The sequence below is a fragment of the Struthio camelus genome, chromosome 1, assembly GCF_040807025.1.
Source record: "Struthio camelus isolate bStrCam1 chromosome 1, bStrCam1.hap1, whole genome shotgun sequence".
NCBI classification, from domain to species: domain Eukaryota; kingdom Metazoa; phylum Chordata; class Aves; order Struthioniformes; family Struthionidae; genus Struthio; species Struthio camelus.
This window is the reverse complement of record NC_090942.1, coordinates 68,984,734-69,005,785: the sequence shown is the minus strand read 5'-3', so window position 1 is coordinate 69,005,785 and position 21,052 is coordinate 68,984,734. Positions and strand designations below refer to the sequence as shown.

General features: G+C 44.5%; 1 protein-coding gene across 2 annotated transcripts in view; it reads right to left on the bottom strand.

Annotated features, from left to right (window-relative positions):
- Nucleotides 1–21,052, bottom strand: part of B4GALNT3 (beta-1,4-N-acetyl-galactosaminyltransferase 3) — a 66,775-nt gene that overhangs the window by 30,592 nt on the left and 15,131 nt on the right. The window lies entirely within an intron of this gene.

The window sequence follows — 21,052 nt, the reverse complement described above, 5'->3', positions numbered from 1 at the left end:
CTGCGATCTCAGGTGTCAGAGGCAGTGAGGTTGTGACCCAGTGACTGAATACTGGCCAGTGAGACTGTGGGGACAGGCTGCCATGCTGTGCTGGGCATCCCAGGCAGCCTCGGTACATGGCACAGCTTCACGGCTGCAGCCTGACAGGGTAGATCTCCTTGTCACCTGGCGAAGGCAATGCAGCATCAGGCACTGAGGAACTGGGTATTTAGGGAATTCATCATGCCTTTCACACATCCTGACCAGAGCAAAACGCTACTGCTAGTGCTATGCTGTAGGAGAAGAAACATATATGCATGCAGCTGCGTGCCACGGGCACACACAGCATAAAGACAAAGTATAAACCGACCTCCTAAAAACAGAGATGTGGAGAGAGGACAAAGTGGAAAAGAATATCCAATGGTTTTTGGCCATAGGTGGTAAGCGAAGTTTAGGTCAGCTCATGAATCAAGGACAGGGGGCCATAGACACTATCAAAAAAGCATTCAAGGTAGAAGTGGGCCAAGAGAGTCTATCTGGTTACGTATTCAAGTCAATAAAAGCTACAGGCAGAAGAGAGCCAACTGCTTGCCCTTAGATCACGATCAGAATAATGCTCCTAGAGTTAAAAGGATTCAAGAAATTATGAAATCTGCTCTTACAGAGGGAACACTGCAAACCTTCCCATTTCCAGTTAGTGCAGGCAGCACTCTGCAAATATGATTGCTGACCTGCTTCACACATAAATCACAAGTTACAGAGAGTTTGTGCAAATATGAATTACTCCATTCTTCCTCGAACTGCAGTTCCATTCCCTGCTTGTGAAGTTGCATGGTTTTGTTGTCTGCGAGTCTGAAAATCCCGGCAAATTAAAATCCCGGCAAATTAAAATCCCGGCAAATTAAAATCCCGGCAAATTAAAACCCCGGCAAATTAAAACCCCGGCAAATTAAAACCCCGGCAAATTAAAACCCCGGCAAATTAAAACCCCGGCAAATTAAAACCCCGGCAAATTAAAACCCCGGCAAATTAAAACCCCGGCAAATTAAAACCCCGGCAAATTAAAACCCCGGCAAATTAAAACCCCGGCAAATTAAAACCCCGGCAAATTAAAACCCCGGCAAATTAAAACCCCGGCAAATTAAAACCCCGGCAAATTAAAACCCCGGCAAATTAAAACCCCGGCAAATTAAAACCCCGGCAAATTAAAACCCCGGCAAATTAAAACCCCGGCAAATTAAAACCCCGGCAAATTAAAACCCCGGCAAATTAAAACCCCGGCAAATTAAAACCCCGGCAAATTAAAACCCCGGCAAATTAAAACCCCGGCAAATTAAAACCCCGGCAAATTAAAACCCCGGCAAATTAAAACCCCGGCAAATTAAAACCCCGGCAAATTAAAACCCCGGCAAATTAAAACCCCGGCAAATTAAAACCCCGGCAAATTAAAACCCCGGCAAATTAAAACCCCGGCAAATTAAAACCCCGGCAAATTAAAACCCCGGCAAATTAAAATCCCGGCAAATTAAAATCCCGGCAAATTAAAATCCCGGCAAATTAAAATCCCGGCAAATTAAAATCCCGGCAAATTAAAATCCCGGCAAATTAAAATCCCGGCAAATTAAAATCCCGGCAAATTAAAATCCCGGCAAATTAAAATCCCGGCAAATTAAAATCCCGGCAAATTAAAATCCCGGCAAATTAAAATCCCGGCAAATTAAAATCCCGGCAAATTAAAATCCCGGCAAATTAAAATCCCGGCAAATTAAAATCCCGGCAAATTAAAATCCCGGCAAATTAAAATCCCGGCAAATTAAAATCCCGGCAAATTAAAATCCCGGCAAATTAAAATCCCGGCAAATTAAAATCCCGGCAAATTAAAATCCCGGCAAATTAAAATCCCGGCAAATTAAAATCCCGGCAAATTAAAATCCCGGCAAATTAAAATCCCGGCAAATTAAAATCCCGGCAAATTAAAATCCCGGCAAATTAAAATCCCGGCAAATTAAAATCCCGGCAAATTAAAATCCCGGCAAATTAGTTTGCACATTAAAAGTACCTGAAGTATGACTGAGAAAAAGGCAAAGCACTGCACTCAGGAACCAGAGAGGAAAATGAAGAGTTATACTAATCCATGGCACTCATGTAGTCTCACCTGCAGGTTCACCCACCAAGTAATATCTTGCTGCTATTGCTCCCTAGCTATAAGAAAAAGTATTTGCTTATAGAGGAAGAAAGAAACTGATAAGCAGTGGCTGGGCCACTAACCTGGTTTGTGGAAAGTAAAATTCAAATCCTGCTTCTGCCACAACAATTCTCCATTGCCTTAGTTAAATCACGACATCCCTCCATGCCACAAAAATACCCGGCAAATACTGCCTGCCTCCTAAGGGCTCAGCAAGGATCAATACTTTGAGATGCCATGCTGGATTCAAATGACGTAGTCATGATGTTAACTGCCAGCTGCACAACCCTTCACAATTATGGGGCTGAGGTCAAAATCAGTTCCAGAAATACCTCACTTTTCAACCTAGCATGTACTCAGCTGACTCCAACTGCTGTTCATCTGCATTTGCTGAGTTGAAGGTGAAGGAAGTTCAGTAGCTGACCCCAACATGGATGACATTTCTGTCCCCAGGGCAGCTACAGACAACAGCCAGCCCAGGTGTGCTGTACCCAGGCACAGCTCCAGTTGCACAGCCAACCCCCAGCACGGGTCTGACAGCAGCCCCAGGCTACCAAGGCACACCTCGTCCTGCCCATTCTCACCTCTTTGACCAAGCAACTTAATCCCTCTTCCTTACCGTCCTCTCTTCTACAGCTGCAAAGGTAAGGTACATTAAGAAGTCATGAAGGATTAAATCTGAGGAGAAGGAGGGGTGGGGGGGAATACTTTAGTTTTTTAGTGGATTAGCTGACAGTTAGTGCACTGGGCTCCCAGATGTTGCACCTCGCATGAGCCAATCCCATAGCTACCATCGAGGAAGCTACCGTCATCAAAAGCAAACGGTCTCTTGCTTTTTACACAACTTGTGCACAGCAATGGACTTCTCAAAGCAACCATAGCCAGAGCTGAAAAGAGCTGCATCAAATCATAGCAAGATTCAAGGGTGTTCAAGTACTTTACATTATTGTTGCACTTAATGAGCCAGACTTTTGCCAATTAAAAAAAAAAAAAAAAAGAGGTTTGTATCAAAACCATTTACTGATGAGCGATCAAGATGTTGGGCTTAGTTGAGCCAAGATACTTGCCGTGCTTGCAAAAACTGGCAGGTTGACAGAAGTGCACAAAATCAAGTGCATAAGTTTTGATTTTTCTTCCTGCTTTTAAGATCAGAGAAAGTCATTTGCTACTTTGTGGCCTCCAGTTTCTAGCTTTTTAATTTTTTTGGTAAATGGTAACATCTGACATTATTTTTGGAACAAAATACCTGTAATCCTGGAACACCTACATGAGTTTCTACCATTTTACTCCCAGAGACCACATCCTCAACTGCTGACTCACACTCTGCAGCTCTGCATACGGTCTGTTTTTTCACAGAAATAATAATAATTAAAAAAAAAATCCTATCTAGTCCTCAAGGTGACTGGCATGAAAAGCAGCTGTTCCACCTGGTTATGATCAGTGAAAGTGATATTCCTGGCACTCTTCTCTTTGTCTGGGGCACCAGTGAAACCATGCCCTCAGAGACAGGAGAGGCAACAAAGGCCTGTTCCACCACAGTAACAAGTTAATCAAAGCTAATCCTTTGTCTCCATATATCACCAACTCAGCGAAGCAAATCACATGCACTGCACTCAAACAGAATTGGGATACTTCCCAACTACTTTTATTCATATGTATGGCATCATCATCAACTCCAGTAATAACTTCTTACAAAAAGAAATGTGTTTGTAAATGCTTCCTACCATCAACTGAACTGTTGTTTTGATGTTCATGGTTTCTGAATAAATGCAATGAATAAGAAGCAACTTACATATGAGACTTCCCCACCCTGAGTACAGGGAGGTACCTGCAAAAATAAAGAAAAATAATGGCAGTTCTATGCTATTTGGAACACAGCAGTCTTTGCCATCTGTTTTTCTTTTTGCCACAAGACTGTCCCCAAGAAGGTTCAACGAGGTCATTCATGCAGCTCTCAGAAAGCTTTGATAAGTGCATTTGTCTCAACTGATCCAAGCACTATAGCACATTAAGACTTGAAAGAGCTTTCCAACAGAGTTTTTACAAAGGAGCTGTCTAGGATGTGAAGTTGAACATAAACTGTGCAAGAAACCTGCAACTGACCATTTGTTATTCCTTTACAGAACATAGCTCACCCATTATTTTTTATATCTTAGATTAGGATTTTAATACAGACTCATTTTAATAAAGCTTGCAGCTTCCATGTAGATGCAGCAGTCCCAAAGTACCTGCTGCAACTTCATTTTCACTTAAGATCTGTGGAACTTTTTGCTATAGGAAATATTATCCATCGCTTTCATGAAATAAAACTTTCTAATTTCTCTACTTGCCATTTGTATTTGCCATTTTGCTCAAAACTGTTGTAGCCATTTTTGCTTCCTTGAATTCTCCTCAAAGGCAGTAATCCACTCCCTCTCAGATGTATTGTTTCCACAGTCTCTGTGATCACTGCAACAAAATTATTACCCTACATGATCAGTTTCAGTAATGACTAGAGGAGGTCTAGGGACAAGATTAAAGGAAGACAGGAACTGAGATAAAGAACAGGCTGAATAAATAGCTGCCAGAAATGGTACAGGTAGAGCTGACCCTTCCTCAAGGCAAGGAAATGATTTGAGGGGCCGCTCTTGAACGCCATCCCAGACATAACCTATGATTTGATTCAACTATTTTCATTTGTCTGTTTTATTGTGGGTAACAGAACAACTAGTATACCCAGGGCTCTGCACGGGACACCCTGCCCTGACACAGAACAAAGTTCTGAAGGCAGAGACATACCTAAACATGGGACAATACAACAGCTTACCTGACAGCTAAGCTAAGGAAGAAATAAAAGCAGGTAGACTGATGAGTATCAGAGAAATATAATCCAGTAAGTTAAAATCAGACACCTTTCTGCAACTGTGACAGTGAGAGAAGTGCACCTCTGTAACCTGTGAGAGTACAAAAAAAGTCTGTAAAAAAAAGAGTACCCAGAGACAAAACTAACATGGAGTGCAAAATGCTCATAAGAGCCCTCAGAGATGTCTGCTACAAACATTAGAGCTTGAAGACTGAGTCACCGGTGCTCAAGAATGCTCCTTGCAACCGTCCAGAGCAGGAGAGTACTCAAACACCAGCAGATCAGAAAACATCCCATTACACAACATGGAAACAATTTTACAGAAAAGTTATGGGACAGGAAAAAAAAAGAACACCATTAGAAGGTTAAGAAATGTAGCAGTGTGACTCTTTCTGAAATGAAGAATCACGTCAGCTTCATATTAACAGAACACAAATAATTTTAAGTAATAAAGAACCACCGGTTAAGATGCTGCTTTAGTATTGTTTTCTAGATACATCAAGTTAGAGACGGTCCGATGCTTAAATGCTGAGTTAAATGAAGTCAGCCAAAGCCCTTGCATTAATGTCAATGGGTTTTAGATGAAGCTCTAGAACTACTCCAAAAATTTCAGGAACTTGGATACAATCCCTGTGTGCAGGTGTACTTGCCTGATTCTAATTCCAAATTTAAAACTGCAGTTTCTGGTTTAGGTTTACATATGACCAAACACCGAGTAAAATGGCAGTCAAAAGCAACTAGAATTTCAGGATATACTTAAAGAATGTCTGAAATTTCTCAGCAGATGCTGACAGCTCCAAATCCAAGCCCAAAGCTTCATTTGGCCTTGAACCCTAAATGCCAGACTTCATCAATCTTTGCAGAGGAGCTGAACCTTCCCCCATTACACCATCTACTGAATTTAGCAAAAGCGTAATTTGGGCGACTGTCCTATTTCCTCTCAGTCATCAAATACTGACTGCTTGTCAGGGCAGACAAACTCGTGAGATGGATTAATGGTTCGATATGCTATGGCAAATCCTATACACCTATGCACTGTATCTTAAAAACCTAATCAGCCTCGGAGTACTTAGGGGCAAGAACACATTCAAGCTCATCCAGAACATACAATCAGAATTTACATAGACAAAACAGGCTGCCAATCCTCCCCCTTCAGGCATCCTGCCTCAGAGAACATTAACTGTCTAACGGGAAGGGCCACAAAGACAACATTTATTTCTTGGCCTCAAATATTTCTTTATTTACACAGCATGGGTTGCTATGGGGAAGAACCATGGTTGTGTAAAGTAAACTCTCTTTATAGAGCTCTTACTCAATGACATAAGAATTCCAAAATATGAACTTCTAAAATATTGCCTCTCCTTGTCCTGGACTAAATTCCATGTAGTGTCCTGCTCCAGATCTCAACCCAGCCTGCAAAACACACTTGACAAAATCACTAAAGAAAGCAGGAATCAAGAGGAGCTCGCAAAAACGACTCTTTGTCACAGTAAGAACAAGCCTAGGGTGATTCACAAGTGGAGATGCAGCTACTGTGTCAGCATCCCAGACTGTAGGGACCAGCCGAATGCTGCTGAAGCACCCATATCCTCTGCAATCAGTCCCTGTGATAGGCAGGCGCTCCTGAGGGCTCCCAGGAGGTGATCCTTCACCTAGAAGAGACATCCCTTGGAGCTGGGCTGCTGTGTATTATAGAACTATCCTATTTCAGTGGAATATTTAACTATACTACAGCTTTCTACACGGGTAATAAAATTGCCCCACCAGCTGCTTAAGGTGGCTTGCACAGACTGATTGCAAAATTATCGTTTTCTTTCAACCGTGTTGGTATTTTCCACAAGACAAGGAGGAGTGGTCTCTATTGCCGAACACTAGCCCAGCAAATGCCTAATGAACTTAAGGACAAATGAAACCATTATGACTATCCAGTCTCTCTCTTGTATAATTCAGTGCAGGAAATTCGCCAAGTAATTCCTGTACTGCTTCCAGAATAAATATCCAGTGAAAATGCCATCTGACATTGGGTATTTACATCCTGACCTGAGGTTTCATCCGAACTCTGCTTTCAGGCTCTTTGTCAAGTTGTACTGATCTTTTCCATGGGTTCTCAGTATGAATCCTATTGAGCTCTACTGATCCTCTTTGGCTCCATTCCCCTTCCACAACAGGATGTATATATCATCTCATACAACTTAAGCACCTATGTTAAAACACCCATTTTTAGTGTGCTCTGCCAAAACTGAAGGTGAGTGAAAGCAGCTGGCTTCTTTACTACATCTTGTCAAAGGACCCAGTTTTTAAGTCATCTTTCCTCTGTGTGCCTCTGACCTTACTGAACTCGTGAAGCTTCAAGTTACATAACTGGGAGAGATGGGAAAGCGTCAGACATCAGCTCTGGCACCCTGAAACAGCACAGTATACTTTACATGCTACATATTGTACTACAGAAACATTAGGAAATGAGAGAGATGAGGGGGATGGAGATGGGATGGAGATGGGATTGTGCATGCCTGTGACTTTCCAGTCTCCACAAAAAGGCTAGGGCAGTCCACTCTTGATTACTCTTTGAATCTGCTTTTCCGGCATGCTAATACAGAAGCACAGAATTGTTGAGGTTAGAAGGGAGCTCTGGAGAACACCTAGTCCAAGACCCTCCTCAAAGCAAGGTCAGCTAGAGAAGTATGCCCAGGACTGTGTCCAGTTGGGTTTTGACTGTCTCAAAGGAAGGAAAATCCACAGCCTCTCTGGCCACCCTGTAGCAGGGTTTGACCACCCTTACAGTAAAAAAAGGGTTTTCTTATGTTCAAATGAAATTTCCTCTACTGCAGTTTGTGCCCATTGCCTCTTGTCCTGTTCCCTGGGCACCACTGAGAACAGCCTGGCTCTGTCTGCTTTACTCCCCCCCTTCAGATATTTACATACATTGATGAGATCCCCCTGAACCTCCTCTTCTCCAGGTTAAAACAGTCCCAGCTCTCTCAGCCTTCCTCATGAGATGCTTCTGTTCCTTAGTCATCTTCATAGCCCTTGTTCCATTAGGTCAATGCCTCTTGTTCTGGGGAGCCCAAACCTGGATATAGCACTCCAGATGTGGCCTCACCAGTGTTGACCAGAGGGGAAGGATGCCCTCCCCTGATCTTCTGGCAATGCTCCTCCTAATAGCCCAGGGTGCTGTTGCTGCCTTTGCTGCAGAGGCACACTGCTGGCTCATGTTCAACTTGTTGTCCACTACGACCTGCAAGTCCTTTGCTGCAAAGCCTCCAGTACCAGTGCAAGAGGTTATTCCTCCCAGTAGGAAAGAACTTTGCACTGTCCTTTGTTGAATTTCATGTGGCTTCTGTTAGCTCGTTTCTCCAGCCTGCGGAAGTCCCTCTGAATGGCGGCATGACCCTCTGGTGAATTAGCTACTCCTCTCCATTTTGTATCATCTGCAGATTTGCTAAGGTGCACTCTGTCCCATCCTCCAGGTCATTAATGAAGATGTTAAACAATATTGGACCCAGTATCAATCCCTGGGATATACCACTAGTGACTGGCCTCCAGCTGGAATTCATGTCATTTCACATTTGCTTTCTTTCAGTCCTTAGGAACCTCTCTGATTGTCACAGCCTTTCAAAGATAAGCAAGAGTGGCCTCACAGTCACTTTGGATAGCTTCCTCAGCACTTGAGGGTGCCATCAACTTGTGTATATCCAAATTGTTTAAGTGTTCCTAAACCCGATCCCCCTCCACCACGGGCAAGCCTTCCTTGTGCTAGAGTTTCCCACTGGTCTCAGGGGTCTGGGATTCCTGAAGGCCAGTCTTACCAGTAAAGAGACAAAGGTGGCATCGAGTACCTTGCCTTTGCTGTGTCCCCTGCCATACGCAGCCACAGGCCCACATTTTCCCGCATCTTCCTTTCACTGCTGATAATACTATTCATGCTCCTTACCAGATTTAACTCTAGGTGGACAATGGCTTTCCTAACCCCATGCCTGCATGCTCAGATTGTCTCTCTGTATTTCTCCTGGATCACCTGACACTGCTTCCACCTCTTCTATGCTTCCTTTTTTATGCTCTCCTGGACCCCTCTTCCCTACAGGGCTGTGTCCTGTGGGATTCTTCCAAGCAGATCCCTGAACGGGCCAAAGTCTGCTCTCCTGAAGTCGGGTTGTGGTCCTGCTATTTGCCTTGTTCCAAGTTAACTCGGGTCTGTTCACCACACCAGGCAACGTATTTGCGAGAGCGGTTTTGAAACACCCAGTCATAAGTTTACAGTTTACAGGCAGAATTTTCAAAAGCATTTAAGTACCCTGAAAGCAGAAGTCTCACTGGAAAATGCTAGGATTTGTGCCAACATATATGCCTTTTGAAAGCCAGTTATAAACAGTTAACTATTTCAGAGGTTACAAAATCACTTTTTACCTTCTGCTTCCTTTCTGAGATCTCAAATACTCTGTCTCCCCCATTAGAACATCCATCTTCTCCACAGCAAATTTCAAATCTGCTATCAAGACAAGAATCTTTGTGATATTGAAAAACAAGAGTGGGGGGACAAAAGAGAACTGATTAAACGGTAGAAGGCCTGCTGAGAGGTATCCTAAGCTAACTCTATTATTCGTGCTCTTCACATATTCATAAGATCCCAATTTTTCATTCAAATAAAGCAACCACAGAATAATACTCAAACTATCACATCAGCATTTCACAGGATTCAAAAATATTGGAGCAGAACGCAAATCGTTTGCTGCAGGATATTAGGGCCTTGCCTATTATATTGTATAACGCTCACATCTGACACTCTTACGCACCCTGCTCTACTTAGATAACTGACGCCAAAATGACGCAATTAGATTTTGAGCAGCTGATTGCCCGTGAGCTTATCCATCCATCTAAAAAAAATTTCCACTGTGATGCAATACACTAGCAGGAAAGCTGGCAAGTTAAAACAATTGCCCATACCTGTTAGGTTCATTTCTTTACTGCTGTGCACTGCATCTTGGGGACAGCTAAGCCAGGAAGAAGGTCTGGCTTATTGCAGGGAATGGATTCAGCAGTTTCAGAACTGCCCAACAAGCCGCTCCTAAGTCTTCACTTGTCCAGCTGACACCACGAGTGACAATGACACAACAAACATAATGCACCTGATTTTTACTCTTAAGGATCTGGCCTGCTTGACTGAACTTTTTCACATGTTTTTTTGCAATGCTGACTGCAGTTATTAGGAGGTGTTAGTTCAGCACTGACTTTGCCATTTCACCCCTTGAAGAGGGAGCTTCGACTTTGCCTGAAAAGCTGCTGTATTGATGCATGAAAATGCAGTCATCCTAAATGCAACACAGATGAAATATCAGGATAAGCACTGTTTGCTGTAAACACAGAATGAGCGCGAACCATTATTGCCTCAACGTTAGTAGAGATGCGCTAGCCCATGCATGCGACTGCATTAGCGCGGTTGGTGATATTTGGGCATGTCCTAGATGCTGGCTTACTCTCCTCGACTGTTTTTCAGTCACTATATGGTGGTGAGAATAAAGTTTATGAATCCGTCTCCTTCTCAGGAGCGTTGGAAGGCTTGATTGCCTCACTTTCTAAAACACTGAAAATGAAAACATTAAGATTCACAGGGGCTGCACATTCAGGTTCATGTGGACTTTGATACAGAACTGTTGCTGGTCCTATCTGAACGTATCTGTATCTGGTCATATTTGCTGGTTATATCGGCCCCTAGACATTCTCTGATCCTCATTAGCAATAAGAAACGCACCCTCTAGTGAGACCAAATTTTTCTCATCTAGGAATCTCGGCATCTCTCCAGCTCTGAAGCTGGCAAAGTAAGCCTCAACAAATTTAACCTCAAACGTTTATAACATTGCATAAGTGGGAGACGTCAGAATAAAATTTTTATGCATCTTTGCACATGACCAAAAGCATGATTGTCACAAACCAGATCAGACATATAGCTGTCACAGAGCCTTGGTGAAACCAGGTTTCTAAAGCGTTCAACTGCTGTAAGTGACCTTTGCAGGGGGATGCCCCTTATGAACATCTGCAATTGTTTTGGGTTATCACATATGCAAGAAGAGTTTATGCAAGAAGAGTTTAGTTAGTAACTTCATCCCTGCTACAGATTGCTAAAGAATGGTTACAATAAACTTTTAAAATATGTACAATTTTCCATTGAACTCCACAGAATTTTCTTAGGGTGCTTCTAAGTTTCAGTCTCATAGCTAACCCTAGTAATTCCTGCAGGTTTTCTCCAAAAGAGCAGAGTCCACTTAGGGTAACAATGCAGAAGGGACTCTGTAGGTAAGCTATTACCAAGCAAACCCACAAATGACAGGAAAGAAACCCTAGGCATAACACTATCGTACAATTAATGCAAAATCCCTACTAAACAGGAAGAAGATCCCAGAGAAGGAAAAAAGAAAGTGAATTTTCTACCAACTCTGCCATAACAAGCTCACTGTCCAGTCTCTCCTATCCTCTCTCAGTTGGTCTCTCCATACTTTTTCTTTCATTTCCTTTCTCCTTGTCACTCCCTCATACTCTTGGACTCTTCCAGCCTTTGCCAGTTTTGAGGGAGCGTGCAAACCTTCTCAGCTCCCCACAACCCTCCCAAAACTCCTCCTTCAAGTCCTCTCACATTTCCCTGTGAGCTCTGTTTCCTCTTTCATCAGCTGCCTGCAAGTCTGGTCCTGGTCTTACAGCACTGGAAAGAAATGCAACCTGATAGTATTAATAAATGATAGCCAGTCCCTTCCTTTCCCTCTTATCTTCTCCGGGTGTAAGCGATCTGCCTGTCACAGAGGTGAAGAGCAAGAGCTTGCCCGGGCCCAGCCAGCACTGCTGTGCTGAGCCCTGGCACTGACTCCCAGCCAGGTTGACATCCAACAGCTCTGCGAGCAAGCCAAGGCATCGCTTTCCTCGGCTGCTTCCAGCCCTTTGTCAGCACTTCAGGTGAAGATGACCCAAGAGGTCTGGCTTGGGTGCACACGCACAGCACCACTTCTTGGTGCCTGCGGTTTTCAGGACAAAGCAAGTGGTCACCTTTGCTGGGATCAACCCAGGGGGCTGCAGCCTCCCCATCAGCTCCAGCACTCAGTGTCATCACTGGGGTCAGCTAACCCACACGCATACATAAACTACTTGTAGTCAGCAGCGGATCCAGATCTCCCCTTCCAGTGGGGCGTCCACTGGAGGAAACTTCTACCGTGTGCTGCTAGAAGTGGCTCAGGCAGCACTCTTCCCCCACACAGCCTCTCGAGCCACTGGGGTTTGAGTTCCTGCCGCGTTTCATCTGGAGATGGTGGAGTATCTGTCCCCCTGCAAATGCTGCAGCCACTCCCTGGTCCTTGCCTGTTGGGTGCCCCGTCTCTTCTCATAAAAGAGAATTAGATTACCTCACTACTTGGTAAAGCAAAGGAAACAGACCCTGACACGACAGAGCAAAGGATAATTGTCATATAAGAACAATTTATCAGATATTCTTCCTTCCTAGGACTTTCCCATGTAAGATAGGAGAAAACAAAAAAACAATGGTTAAACGGTTGCGGTAGACTCCTGGAGCTGCAGGAGTGGCTGGGTGTGAGGGACAGACATCAAAAGGCCCTGTAGATTCCTGAGCTGTACAAGAGCAGGGGCAACCCTTAGTGCTGATGCACTTACTTATGGGGCAGGGTTAGGTTTATCACAACAGAAAAAGCAATTAGCTCTTCCTAGTCTGACACAAGGTAGCACCGAACTTGAATAGATGGATGGGAACAGGATTCAGGGAGGCAGAGGCACCTGTGAACGTGAGACCAAAGACTGGATCCCTAGTGAAATCCTGATGCTTCAGGATTTCAGCAACCTCGTGTGCAGGCTTTAATGAAACCCCTGAATCTGAGGGTCTGGTTTAATCAGACACTGAAAAGCAGTTACAGTCGAAGAGGTGATACAGGACAGCATCTCAATATCCCATACTTTGTCTCTTTTAGTTGCTTTCTCCAGTTTTCTCGGTTTCTGAATTAAAAGGGAGTTTTCTAACTTGGTGCTGCAAACCACAAGCTGAGAAAACAAGCCAGGTTATTTTTTTTTGCTCTTTAAAAAAAACAGAGGTCTCGCCCAATGGTAAAAACTGACCAGCTGCTTACTTGTGTATACAGCTGTATACAATTTGTATGGAGTTGTATAGCTATAGGAGCTGAAGGAACAGAGCAAAAATAAGTGGCCACAAACAGTAACATTAAAAAGATTCTTTTTACCACTCATCTTCCCAGTGATTAAGGTAGCTCTGTCTCAGTTTGCTGGGGGACTGAGCTACCCTAGGAGGGGTGCAAGGAAGAAAAAACATATTTTAACCCCGTGTTTTTGTTTACGCAGAGATGGTCAATGTTTAATTTACTTTATACAACCATTCACAACAGAGCTAAATTATCAAAGAGTTAGCCTTAGCCAAACCAGGAGAAAGAAAGCAAAGCTCCTGTAATGAACTGTTGCTAAACAGCATCAAATACATTTGAGGAGATTTTGATCTGCTCTTAAAAATTCAATGAGCACACACACACACAAGTGAAATAAATATATTGGACTATTTACTGCAATTTCTTCACTCAACTCTAGGAGCTTCTGCCAGAAATAGAGTTACCATGCATGGAACAAAAATCACAGAGGTCCGCCCAGGGCTATTCAGCATGCGTTTGTGGTCCAAATTTACTGAATTTTGCTGGTTTCAATTAGGGACCAGAGCTGGTGCTTTAAATCCAGAATGAAAAGTTCTCTCTGAAAAGCAGCAGCATATGCACAGTACCTCCCCGTGCATGAAATTAAAGCCTTACACAGGTATTTAGTAATTAACAGATCAGACCACGGGACCATTAGTTCATCCCATCAGATAACCTAGCTTTGACCAGTGGCCAACATCTACTTCTTAAAAGACAGAAGAAAACAACCTTCAAAAGTACCTTTAGCTGTATTACTTTATAGAAGAGAAAAAATGTCCTCATGACCTATGCAAACAGTCAGCTCATACCCTGCAGCACAAAATCTGATTACTCTTCTCTTACCATGCATAGTTACCAGTGTTGTTGTTAGTCATAAAACTACCCAGTCTGCAAAAAAAGAAAAAAACCACCAGCCATATCATTTGCATCATTGGCTCCTGTAGCACTGAAAGAACGATGTTGAAACTACCCTGCACATACATGATAGATGTTATTTTAAAAATAATGCTTTTTAATTTAATGGAGTAACTCCTTTACGCTATGGGCAGAAGGAGAGAGAGACTGATTAGTTTTTGGAGCCATTTTGAATCACGCTAGAGCATCTACTTTACCTCTACTCTTTTCACGGCCAAAAAAATCTTACGTTCTTTGGTCACAAGTAAATCTATTCTGCCCTCAGCCGTAATTGCCGTTTCTTCTCCTTGTTCCTTTTCAGATCTCATATCTTCTGAGCGCTGAAGCATAAAAGGTTAGTTGCATTGTTTGAGACTGAGATGTACCTGGGTTCAAAGGAACGGCTGAGCTCAGAATTTCCTTCATATGTTCTCTTCCATTTTTAAAATAAAGTTGCTCTTGATCACAGTGACTTCAGCTCCATGGGAGCGCTTCCACTGACTTCAGTGTCCTCAGGTTCGGCCCTCAGCCCTCACCTTACTTGCATTTTAATTTGCTGCAGCAAACAAGGCAGCAGCTGCATTGCTTAGCCAATTTTTACTATGCAGCATAATGAATAATTTCACAGCCTCTTACCATCCTGTGCAGCCCCCTACATAACAATTTTTGAAAGAAATTTTTCAAATCCAGGTAAATGGTGTCTGGTTTCATGGTAACCTTTTCAGAGAATGCCAGTAACTTAAAGGGATTTGGTTACCCCGATGAAGGATGTATCGCTCTGACTATATCAAATATCACACTAGCCTAACTTTAATAAGATTTTTATGGCCTGGTTTTGATCTCAGAGGCTCTGTGGTAAATTTGCAGTAGCTCCGCTGAGTTGCAGAGCTCTGAGAACAGAATTTCACCCCCACAGTAAATTCTGACCTTTCATATGCTCCTCTAAGGGCTGATCAGTAAGAGGCCATCAAAGCAACTCATGATAAAATCAAACTTCCAGGGTGCCCAAACCATCAAATCTATGTCCAAAGGGGCACTTCCCTGCAGTCAGTACCTCGCTGCAGCATCCTGCACTCCCCTCCCGTATTAACGCTTGGGAATGAGACAGGCTTGTCCAGAGCCAGCAAACAGCCGGGGAAACCAAGACTTTTGAGCCTAACTTGATGCTAGCACAAAGGACACAAGGGCAGATGGTGTCCCACCCGGGGGTGAGGTGAGTGGTTAACCCAGCAGACGAAGCTGGGGGTCTTGGGGAGAAGCAAGGGATCTGAAGGAGAGCGGGGAACAGGCAGCAGTGCAGTGCCCAGGCCACAGGCTGCTATTCCTCCCAAATTCAGTGTGATGCTAGCACAGACATGAGGATCTTAACAGAGGTTTACCTGCTTCAATCAGAGTTGTGTTCGGCCCAGAGCCTTAAAGGACTTATCAAGTTCTCCCTGCACCTTCTCGTCCTTCCAATACATGGTGGTGTTGAACACCAGCCGCTGCAATCCTGACACCTTCCTGCCATAGAAATTTTAGTGCTGTTTTGATACAGATATCCAAACACTGTGGGCTGCTTAACTGTTACCATAGCCTTGTGCACCACAAATAGCCTGGCTGAGGTAAGGGCCTGCTGATGGTCTGGAAACTAGAGGAGGTTCTTGGAAGCAACTGATGGCATTTGGCACTTGCATAGGAAATATACTTGTATAAACATGCTTGCAGACAGTTCCTCATCAGCTTCCCATCCCAAAAGGGTGCCAGGGGTTAGTTCATCCACCTTAGGGACGATGCTGACCTCTCATCTCTGACTATTCCTGCTCTGCTGCCCCAGTCCTAGTCTTTTCCATTATCCACTAATCCTGACTGCTTGGTAGTTGTTTCCTTGGATGCTCATCTATATCCTTAACCCCAGCTCATGCTTTGGCAGTCTCCAACTGATTCCAGGCCTCCTTGCATCTTGCTCCCTTTACACCCCATCTAGGGAGCACGGTTCAAGCATGGCAGCCTCTTCCTCAGTGCCGTCCCTAACAATACTGCTGGCAATTTCACTTTTTTGAAATCTGTAATCATCTATAGCCTTTTTCCCTAAACTATGTACTACCAACAGCATCAGACTGAAGCATCTGAATGCAGGTCTCATCCAAATTAATCAGCGCTATAATGCTCCTACTGGGCCTTTATGGTGGACATGCATGATTTTCCTAGGTCTGATGGTCTGTAATAGCACCAGCCAAGTGCTACCCAGGAGGAGGGAAAGGGCTCCATTTTGCTTTACTAGCATTTCGCTGCCACTTCCCTCAAGACACTGAAGAATCAGCTGCAGTGAGCTGCATCTCGCTCCACTTGAGGTCAACAGGATTTTTGCCATTGATCTCCAAGGAAAACTACTTGGCTTACACAGTTTTGCTGAAGGATATTTGTTTGTGCCTGGACATTATGGTTGGTGCTGGCTCATACTTCAGATATAACCCTTCCTCATATCACATTCTCTGCTGTCTCAATGTTAAACCATTTAGTCTCTCTCTTTATTGAGTACTTCTTGATTACTCATTTTCTTACTCCACCCTTGTCAGGTTCCAGAGCAAAGCACTTGGGATTGCTGCCCAAGTCCCTGTAGACCTTTGTCTAGCAGCATCGTGACACAGGTAATGATTGCTCAGACCAGGTACGTGGCAAGAGATCTCGGAGCTATGGCTGCTTACTGGAACCAACAGCCCATTGTTGCAAGAGGTTTCTAAGAGCCTCCCCCCGAGGCAAAAAAGTCCAGAATACTTGATATAGCTGGCACCTTCCCTCTGACTGAGTAGGTGGATAAAAGAAGCTACTTGTATATGGCCAGGAGGAAGCGTCCTAAACTGCAGAACTACTCTGGAGCCCGTGCAATTCTGATCTATGACAACTGGAGCTCAACTGCATACACCCAGGAGTCAGCTCTGTCCAGAACTGGTTGTGTAGGAACAGTGGAAGAACCAAGTCAGGAACTGGCTAAGAGCAGAGGACGGTGGTCTAATGGGAACAAGTCTAGCATCCACCTGCACTTCTTTCTGGCACGCTGGGAGATCTTAGAAGGTCCCCAAAGGCATAGTAGCTATTCCACCCTGAGCCTGTCTGGAGTCTCCTTCTACTGGCACACCATTTCTCATCCTTCCTCAGCCAGCTTCACATGCTTCACTTAGTTGACTGTGACTTGTCAGCCCCATCTCTGCCCACATCTCAATGGCACTCTAACTCACCTCTAATACCACAACGAAAAGCATAGTGGTTTCGATATGGTGCATTTTGACAGGTTCATAAGCACCTCTGTTCCTTTCTGCTGTGAATTCGTAAAACTAAACTTCAGGGTGAGGCAGAGACGGTCCCAGAGACAGAGCTGGGAGAAGGCAGAAGCATGCTCTGTGACACCCTATTCTTGGAAGCCAGTACGGCCTTTCCCAGTGAGCACAGAGGCAGCATGCAATACCTGACACTACCTCTCGGTATATACCTTCAAACCGAAGCCTGCTTGCTTCATTAGTGCCTATTGAATCAGGCAGTAACGGGCTGTCCCTGGACAGGACATCTGGCAAGCACCATGGAGCATATGGCTTTCAAGGAGACTCTCCGCATGAGTTTCCTTCAGATGTGGAACAGCCACATCTGGCCCTCTCACATGCGTCAGTAAGACAGAAGGGCACAATCTAGCTCTGAGGTTTTCCTATTGAAAGGGAGGGAAAATTTGTTGAAATCTTTACAGTCCCTACAGACTGCCTTTGTGCCGCTTGCATATTACCTTACTCAGCTAAGCTCAAAGAAGGGCCTGCAGTGACCAGATAACTAGTGATAATATCTACTATCTTAGCTATATGTGGGGCTATGGGAACATAAACAGGACTGTCAGAAATTAATGATGACTTCTCAGAATTTTAGACTTGTTTTTTAAACAATGACATTCTTTCCACCTTAACAAGCCACAAGTGACAACCCTTTGCTCTCTTAGCAAAGATCTCTGCCTGTTGAGATATAATGGTTTCTTAAAGTTTCATTTATGGAAGCGCCTGACACCTTTGTGTACTTGCATACCTGCCAGCACTTGAAAACTGCAGGAACATCTGGGGAGAGAAACAGGAAGATTGTGTGACTTATTTAATTAAATAAAATGAGATTAAGAAAGCTTTTGTTAAACAACTGAGGAACAGGATGCTAAAAAGAATATGGGTACACTCCCTTAATTAATTACAGACTCTAAATACACATGTGTCTCCGGGTATAGTTCCAGGCCTGAAGAGGTGTATACATTACACTCAGCTGCTTCCTTATTAGGAGCCTGGTTGATAATTCAGTGCAGAAAGCCCCAAGACCGGAACAGTGAAGAACGCTGCAGGTCAGGACTAGGAAAAGCTGTATGAAAGCTCCAAATGAGCTGCACTGAGTAAGCTGAGAAAGAAAACAGCAAGTGACTTTGTAGACTGCAAATACATTGTCCGCGGTCTGCTGTGCTCTCCTTACAGGCCAGGAGGCTAGCTGCTCCAGCTCTGCTACTTCAGATGAGGTAGCTTATTGTAACTGAAGTGTGCGCTGTAGTGCAAACAGGCACACGTGTAGTCAGTTTGCTGCCTCATACATGGTGGGAAAGGGAAGGACAACAGAGGGCAGCCTGGACAGAGGAGGAGGAGAAGGGGAAGATGGGCAGGTCTGAAATAACACAGGGATCTGCTGGTGCGCATTTAGACACACCGGCAGAGCAGTACTGGGGGAGGCTGCGATTGCCCACTGCAGGGCAGTGACAAAGTCCTCCTGACAGAGGAACTGGTGTGGGATAGTGTAAGAATTTAAAACAGAGCTGCACAGTTGCAACCCTAGAAAGGAAACTTGCAAGTGCCATGGCCGTATTATGTCTCATTTATTTCAGGATTAGACATTTGTGAACACCGCTCTCCACCTTAAAGCAAGGAGGAAGGGAAAAAACATTGTAATATGTATCAAGCTGTGCAGTCCCTGGAGCCTGGCAGGAGAAAGCAAAGCTTTCAAGGTCATAAAAACAGACAGGGGAACAAGATTTAAGTGCAGAAAGTAGGCAAGGTCAGCAACATGCAGGTACATGCCTGCTGCGGTGGACAGGTATGCCTGAGAGGGAGAGTGAATACATGGGGAGCACATCTGCACACTCAGAGGGCATGTGGAGGCACGTGCAGCAATGAGACACGGCAGACGGACAGCCTAGGAGATGAAGAGATGGAGACTGTCAGCAGGAGGAGAGGAAGAAGCAGAGTGATGCACGGCTTTGAGCGCGCCTCCTTGCTGGTGCGGGGAGGTGAGGAAAACTGGTGTGGAGGCACACGGGAGTGAGCTTATGCTGCATGTACTGAGATACACAGCAGTGTGATCTGGGTGCTGCCAGCTTCCTATGGGTGGGGAGCAGGTACAGGAATTGCAGCACACATCTGTGATACGCCTGTGTATGTACAGCGATCCCTTAAGACACTTACATAGAAGACATCATCACCAGTTAGACTAGTTACTGAAATCTCTCACCTCTGGTGCTTTCACTGCATCAGCACCCTACAGGGGGAGGATCCCTGGCCTATCACTATGTATGAGGGAAAGCAACAACAGAGACCCTACGTGACAAGGAACCAACACTAGAGATAATCTATTTAACTATGACTGAAACCACTTGTTCCTCTAGTGGACTGCAGGGGTGCAGATAGCAGCCTAGGTCATTCATGCTATTTTGACACAGCATCTAAGCCCGATCTCATAAATCCCACACTGGGTTTTGACATTAACCCTAAGAAAGCAGGTAGAATACAATAAACAGAGCCTCGTGCCCAGGCTCCATACAAAGGACACCATACCAGCTTGCAGGTGTCTTATGCAGAAGACACACACAGTCAGGCTGACATGGAAGATGCACCTCTGGTCTATAAAACAATGCACCGTGCATTGCCAGTAGGTAGTTTAAGAGTAGCGGCACACTACTTAACTGCTAAAAACCCTCACCTCACCTCCACTTCACACCATGACCACTCCAGGCTCCGAGGAAGGAAGGAAGAACCGCAGCCAGATGTCCACTACTGATCAACTCTGCACAGGCCACCTCGGGTCAAAGAGGTGCATGTAAAGTTGTTGTACTACTAGCCCTGCTATCTGCCATGCAAGGAGCTCAGCATTAAATTCCCGGGCCACTTAAAAACAACACAGAGTAAAGTGCGGGTGCTGCAATTCTTCTGCCGGGAAATAGTAGCTCCTAACCTAGAACAAACAGGTTTGGCTAGATGTGCTCAGCAAACCCGAGGAGCAGAGGTGCACTTGGAGAACAGCACATTACAAGGCTATATAATGAGACTGCCTTAGCACACAGCCCAAAACTCAGTTTGACATTCTTTCCCTTGAGACCTTCAATTGCTAGTTCCAGGGCTCCTGGCTGATTTGGTGATACTCGGAGCACACAAAGACTATCTCTAGGTGAAAACGCCTTAGAAACTGAGATACGTGCACCTGCAGATGCTAAAATTACAATCATTTCTTTGCAAAGCTACAAATCTAGACATCACTATCACACATATGAAAAAAGGCTTATTCACAAACAAATGCATGCAAAGAAACACACAGCAAGTCACGTGTTTTCAGTTTAGGCCATATAGTGAGATGACAGGGCCCAAGCACCAGCAGACAGAGCTGGTAAAACATTATGTTCAAAAAGCATGAAAGAAGAAACAGAATCCACGTATCTGCAGCTCCATACAAATATCCAGCATACTCTTGAGAAAAAGCACCCACTGCACAAACCTGCGCGAGCCAGAACAGCAGCAGTGCTGCACACCCCTGCCTTGTCCTCGGAGCAAAGCAGCTCCACTGGAATTACTGAAGTGGCTGGGGCCAGATCGAGACTTTCCTTAGTGTTTGTCACCATCTCGAACAGCGACACAAGGACACATCACCACAGAGAGGTGTGTTTTCCTCTGCTCTTCTCCTCACTTTCTCCCTCATTCATTTTCTTTTCCT